We start from the raw sequence: 7,141 nt of genomic DNA, 5'->3' as shown, positions 1-7,141 counted from the left end.
CTAACATTACAGCTCAAAGTCCTAGAAAAAGAAGAACAGATCAACATCAAAAGTAGAAGACAGGAAATAGTTAAAATCAGAGCTGAAATTAATGAAATTGAAATAAAAGAAACAATGGAAAAAATTGACAAAATAAAAAGTTGATTCTTTGAAAAAAAATAAACAAAATTGATAAACCCTTAGCCACACTAACAAAGAGAAGAGAGAAAACTCAAATTACTAGAATTGGTGATGAAAAAGGAAAGATCATGACAGACAACATTGAAATACATAACATGATTAGAAGCTACTTTGAAAATGTATACTCCAACAAAATAGAAAATATCGAAGACATTGAAAAATTTATAGACATATGATCTTCCCAAACTGAATCAGGAAGACGTACACAATCTAAACAGATCAATTTCAAGCACCAAAATAAAAGAAACCATCAAAAGCTTACCAACCAAGAAAAGTCCAGGACAAGATGGATTCTCAGCCAAATTCTACAAGACCTTTAAAGAAGAATTGATACCAATACTCCTCAAAATATTCCAGGAAATAGAAAAGGAGGGAACCCTTCCAAATTCATTCTATGAGGCTAGAATCACTCTGATACCAAAACCAGACAAAGATGCATCAAGGAAACAAACTTTAAGCCAATATCCTGATGAACACAGATGCAAAAGTCCTTAACAAAATACTGGCAAATTACATACAAAAATATATTAAAAAGATAGTGCATCATGATCAAGTGGGGTTTATCCCAGGGAAGCAAGGTTGGTTCTAAATCTGAAAATCAATAAATGTAATTCATCACATCAATAGGCTTAAAGTTAAGAATCACATGATTATTTCAATTGATGCTGAGAAAGTGTTTGATAAAACAGAGCACTCCTTCATGCTTAAAAATCTACAAAAAATATGAATAGTAGTAACATACCTCAACATTGTAAAGGATATCTGTGATAAGCCCACAGCCAACATCATTGTTAATGGAGAAAAACTGAAAGCATTTCCTCTAAAAACTGGAACAAGAAAGGGATGCCCTTTTTCACCACTTCTATTCAACATCATCCTAGAAACACTTGCCAGAGCAATTAGACAAACAAAAGAAATTAAAGGGATACAAATAGGAAAAGAAGAACTAAAGCTGTCACTATTGGCTGATGACATGATCCTTTATTTAGAAGATCAAAAAAACTCCACTAGAAAACTTCTTGAACTAATGAATGAATTCAGCAAAGTAGGAGGACATAAAATCAATATGCATAAATCTAATGCATTTCTATTCATAAGTGATGAATCCTCTGAAAGAGAAATTAGGAAAACCACTCCATTCACAGTAGCCTCAAAAAAAAAATAAAGTACTTGGGAATTAATCTAACAAAAAAGGTGAAAGACCTCTACAATGAAAACTACAGAACATTAAAGAAAGAAACTGAAGAAACCTGCGAAGATTGAAAGATCTCCCATGTTCTTGGATAGGCAGAATTAACATTGTCAAAATGGCCATTCTACCAAAGGCGCTATACAGATTCAATGCAATTTCAATTAAAATTCTAATGATACTCCTCATATAAATAGAGAAAGCAATCATGAACTTCATCTGGAAGAACAAGAAACCTCAAATAGCCAAATCAATCTTGAGTAGAAAAAGTGAAAGAGGAGGTATCACAATATCAGACATTAAAGTATACTACAGAGCAATAGTAACAAAAACAGCATGATATTGGCACCAAAATACACAGGCAGACCAATGGCACAGAATAGAAGACACAGAGATAAAACCACATAAATACAGTCACCTCATACTAGACAAAGGAGCCAAAACCATAAAATGGAGAAAAGACAGCCTGTTCAACAAATGGTACTGGCAAAACTGGAAATCCATATGCAGTAAAATGAAATTAAACCTCTATCTCTCATCCTGCACAAAACTCAACTCAAAATGGATCAAGGACCTTGGAATTAGACCAAAGACCCTGCACCTAATAGAAGACAAAGTAGGCCCGAATCTTCATCACATTGGCTTAGGATCAGACTTCCTCAACATGACTCCCAAAGCACAAGAAACCAAAGAAAGAATCAATAAATGGGATGAACTCAAACTACAAAGCTTTTTCTCAGCAAAGGATACAATCAAGAACGTGAAGAGAGCCTACGAAATGGGAGAAAATCTTTTCCACACGCACTGCAGATAGAGCACTTATCTCCAAATTTTATAAAGAACTTACAAAACTTTACACCAAAAATACAAAGAACCCAATCAACAAATGGGCCAAGGAAATGGACAGAGACTTTACAGAAGAAGATATACACGTGATTAATAAATATATGAAAAAGTGTTCAACATCTCTAGTAATTAGAGAAATACAAATTAAAACAACTCTAAGATTTCACCTTACTCCAATTAGAAAGGCTATTATCAAGAACACAAACAATAATAGATGTTGGAGTGGCTGTGGGGGAAAGGCACACTTTTACATTGCTTGTGGGGTTGCAAATTGGTGCAGCCACTCTGGAAAGCAGTGTGGAGAATCCTAAGAAAACTTGGAATGGACCCACCTTTTGACCCAGCTATCCCACTCCTCAGTTTATACCCAAAGGACTTAAAATTAGTATACTACAGTAATACAGCCACATCAATGTTTATAGCAGCTCAGTTCACAACAGCTAGATTGTGGAACCAACCTAGATGCCCTTCAACAGATGAATGAATAAAGAAACTGTGGTATATATACACAATGGAATATTATTCAGCCATAAAGATGAATAATATTATGGCATTCGCAAATAAATGGATGGAACTGGAGAATATCATGCTAAGTGAAATAAGCCAAACCCAAAAAACCAAAGGCTGAATGTTTTCCCTGATAAGTAAAGAATGATATATAGTGGCGGTAGGGGGTGGGGAGGGAGAGAAGAATGGGGGAACTTTAGATTATGCAGAAGGAAATGAGAGGGAAGGGGTACGAAAAAGGGGTACATCATTACCCTATGTACATGTGTGATTCCACAAATGGTTTGAATCTGTATGGTGTACAACCATACAAATGAAATGATGTACTCCATTTGTGTACAATGAATCAAAATGCAGTCTGTAAAAATTGAAAAGATAAATAAAAAAATAAAAAAGAATGCTATACACAAATACTCATAACCACAAAAATGCCAAACACATTTTTTAGTTTAAAAAGAATTGGCCTAATAATAAATAAAACAACTTGTTGAAAATTTAAAAAAAATAAAAAAAGACTTCAATGAGATTAACTGGGATATTAGATTGGTAATATTTTTCTACCCATTCCCTGGCATAGTTAGCACACAAATGACCAATCAAACTCTCAGGTAAACAACAAATCAAATCAATAACTGCATGCTCATCTCCCATGAACACCAGAGTGAATTCACTTAGCATACTATCTGCTACCAGTGATTGTTGTGGTACTGACACACACATCCGAGTAGCATAGGGACAGTCACACTGCACTGGGGTGATGGAAAAGAGATGCTATCCTGTTCAGTTCTGAAATTTTCAAAAAGGCACGCTCAGACCCTAAGTTCAAGACAGTTGGCATACAGTACAGTGACCTTGCTTTCCGATGCCATGAGCTAGCTTCTTGCTAAGACAGCAGATCATAAGTGCTGGCACTATACATGCAGGATTCACACAGGAAATGGAACTAGGAAAGGTGTGGGATGTGCTGATTACATTGACTGTGCTGAATACTTAGAGGAAGGGAAAGGGGCCAGGTGGCAAAGGTGTGGCAAAGGGCGAGACAGGGTCACTGGGGAGCTATGAGTCAGTCAATCTCCAAATCATTCCCTGATGCCATCAGGAAGGGAAATGAGCAGGACAGAGTTAAACCATCAGCATCCCCTGATGGGGGACCAGAGAAGTGGGTGGGGGGGCCTTGGTGTACCCCCAAGCAAAGCAAACTCTTCTCTCACAAAACCTGTACTTCTCCAGGAACTGAAGCTACTGTCAAGGCAGATATTACGTGGGCACAAAAACACGTGGACAACTGGGACAGAAACCTGGTGGTATAAAAGGGTATAAAATCCCATGGTTTCAACCTCAGGAATAAAGCACGAGCCCAACTGGGAAATGCACAGGAGGAGAAGCAGGTCTTGCAGGGCGCACCCCTTCAAAAACTAGACACACAACATCATTCTGTTCTGGGACTTCAAGGGATGACAAGCTGCATTTCCTACAACACACCTCCCCCCACATGCCAGGGGTCCCGTCCTTACGTGTATCCCCTCCCCTGCCCACACTCACCATCCCATCTTGAAACTCTTCCCCCTCTACTAATCCCCAATCTCCCTCACAGAGGGGAGCAGGTAGGGACACTAGTTCTCCACAGCATCCTCCTCCACTCCTTCTCATCCACACACTCCTCCAAAGCCCATTTCCCTTTGCAACTTGCTCTCCTCCATTTGTTCTCAAACCCCTCTTCAGCATGTCCCCTGACCTAAAAATCCTATATTTCTATTTGCCTTGAAACAACCGTGAGTGTTCTCACAGTCAAACTCATTGAATGTTTGCTTAAATCATGTCAAATACTCCACTATATTTTCAAAACTTGGGGGGATACAGGATGCCTAAATACCACCTTACCGACTGAGAGGACAAAATTCAGGTTCTTGGCCCCGATGGAAGACCTTCATGTCCTCGCTGACACCCACCCACATACCTCACTGTACTCGGGGAGTTCTCTTGTGCTCACCCTTGCTTTCCCTGGGCCCTTTTCCCACAACCCTACCTCTTTTTCTCACCTCAGTAACTTTCAAATGGACAGAAAATCTCAGGTCGCAAACCATCTAGCTTGCACATCTTTCCTGATATCCTCACCACTCTCCCCCAGCATGCGGATAAGAGAGTCTCTTCTTTCAGCTTCCATGACACTACTTCAAAGTCTTTTCCTCAGCACATCACCCTGTCCTAGAGCAGGCGGTGCTCGCCCTCTCACCAAACAGGCTCTCACTTCCCTAAGGACAGGAACCCTCTTAGACACACACACGACAAGACCAAGGAATGAATCATGGCGTGGCTTCCTCTCTCCTCTAGGCAGGCTCTCTTCACCCACCACACTATGTTTGCAGCATGTTATGGGAGCAAAGTGTTAGGCTATGAATAGGAGGTGTCTCCCCAAAATCCTGTTAACACAAAAATGTTCAGAGGAGGAAGCAGTAGATTATGAGGGCTCTAATATAATCCCTACATCCTACTTGGAGGGGAGTGACTGGGGATAATTGTGGGGACGTAAGACAGTGCTGAAGGTGGAGAATCATAGAGGGGCATGACTGGAACGGTGGGTGCTTCCAGCTGGTCCTTCTTCTCTCTTTGCTTCCTGACCCCACAGTAGCTTGAGCAGCTCTCCTCCGCTCGGCCCTTCCTTGCGTTGTACTGCCTCAATTTAATGGGCCCAGGAAAGCACTCAGCCATCTACGGACTGCGAACTCAGAAACCCTGAGCCAGAAATAAACTTGCTCCCCTCTGAGATGTTTTCCAGGTATTTTGGTCATGGCAGACAAAAGTGACTGGAACTTAAATAATTGGATGTAGGGTCATTGTCATGAGTGATTTTAACATGTTTTTAAGAATCCGGTGCATGTGGTTGCAGGAGCACTTCTGAAAAGGTTAGAGATGTGCTGCAAGAGCTTCACAACACTGTAAATGAAGATAGCTTAATAGGTGATTCTAGTGGAAGCTCAGGAAAGTTGGGATGCCTGAGGTTTCAGAAACACATGAGGGCTGGGTTGGCAACTGGTTACAGTCCGCCTGTGCTATACTCTGGAAAAAAGCAGAGGGACATTTCAACAACATTCAGAGAACACTGGGAGGCAGAAATCAATAAGAGTGGCCATGTACGACAAAGGAAATTTCAAGACAGCACAATATTTAGTCTGTTGCATGGACAGGGCAGGTATTTGCTTCACTGCTTCACATGAGAATCAGGAATGGAAAGCAGACTAAAGGCACTTAAAAACTGACATTTGGCCACAAACGTGTGTGACCCATGGACCAAGGAAGTGTGTCTGTTGAAGAGAAAACATCTCTGGAAGACACACTAAGTACCACACAAAGAGACAAATGCTGGAAGGCAGCCTGCAGGGCATCTCAGGAAACTGCAAGACCACACGCAACAAGGGTCCAGAGTACACAACAGCAACTTCCCTACATAAGAGATTGTACGAAGGTCACCTGCTTCACCTGGCAAGGAAATAAGAAGTTGTTTTCTACATGGTTCAGCTGCCCAGGCATTCAGCACCTGCTATAGCCCTTATCCCAGCTGCCTGAGGTATTGTGTGAGCTGAGCCCAGAAGCTGGCCTCATCCAAGTGGCGATGCCTCAACTGGAATGCAGAATGCTCTAGTTAGGGTGCAGTGGACATTTCCACCAAGATTTCAAATGAAGGGACTGCGAAGGTGGACAAAGTGTACCAGAACCAGACTCCCTGCACAAGGCAGTGTAAGAAGACCATGTATGAGGTTGAAAGGGTGGGGCTCAAGCTCAGGACACACCAGGAATTAAGAGATGCCAATAACATGACGGTCTGCTGAGGAAAACTGGGGGCTGCAGAGACATTCAGTCTACATAGAGCCCACAGGTATGCTACCAGCCAGATTAAAAGGGCACTGCTGACAAAGCCATTTCAAATTGACAGCTCACAACTATCTAGCCCAGGTAATTTTCTCAGGAACAGGGAACAGGTCTATGTAAATACTGGGTTTTGGTGGTGTGAATTTTGACACAACCCTTCTTTTCTGCCACAATCACACTCCTCCTGTTCCAAAGGGAGTATTTATTCTGTGCCACTGTATATTGGATATAGGAAAATTGTTTTTAATATCTCCAGTGCTTGTGGTCAAGATCTTGCTCTGGGTCAAGAGGGGTCTTTGGACTTGAACAGGACATTTGGGCAGTGACGGATCGGCTAAGAGCATGGAACTAGAGTAAAGAATCTAGATGCTTTTTCTACTGGGAGACAGTAGCTATTAGGGACCACAGGAAGAATGTTAAGGTTTGTATATAAGGTGCCCCCTGGAAGCTCAAGCTAATGCAATAAAATTCAGAAAAAAAGGAGTAGATGATGAGGGCCATAACCTAATCAGTGCAATTGAGTGGTACTGCAGGCAAGTGGGACATGGCTGG

This window comes from Sciurus carolinensis, chromosome 4 (assembly GCF_902686445.1).
Source record: "Sciurus carolinensis chromosome 4, mSciCar1.2, whole genome shotgun sequence".
NCBI classification, from domain to species: Eukaryota; Metazoa; Chordata; class Mammalia; order Rodentia; family Sciuridae; genus Sciurus; species Sciurus carolinensis.
Note: the sequence above shows the minus strand (reverse complement) of the source record.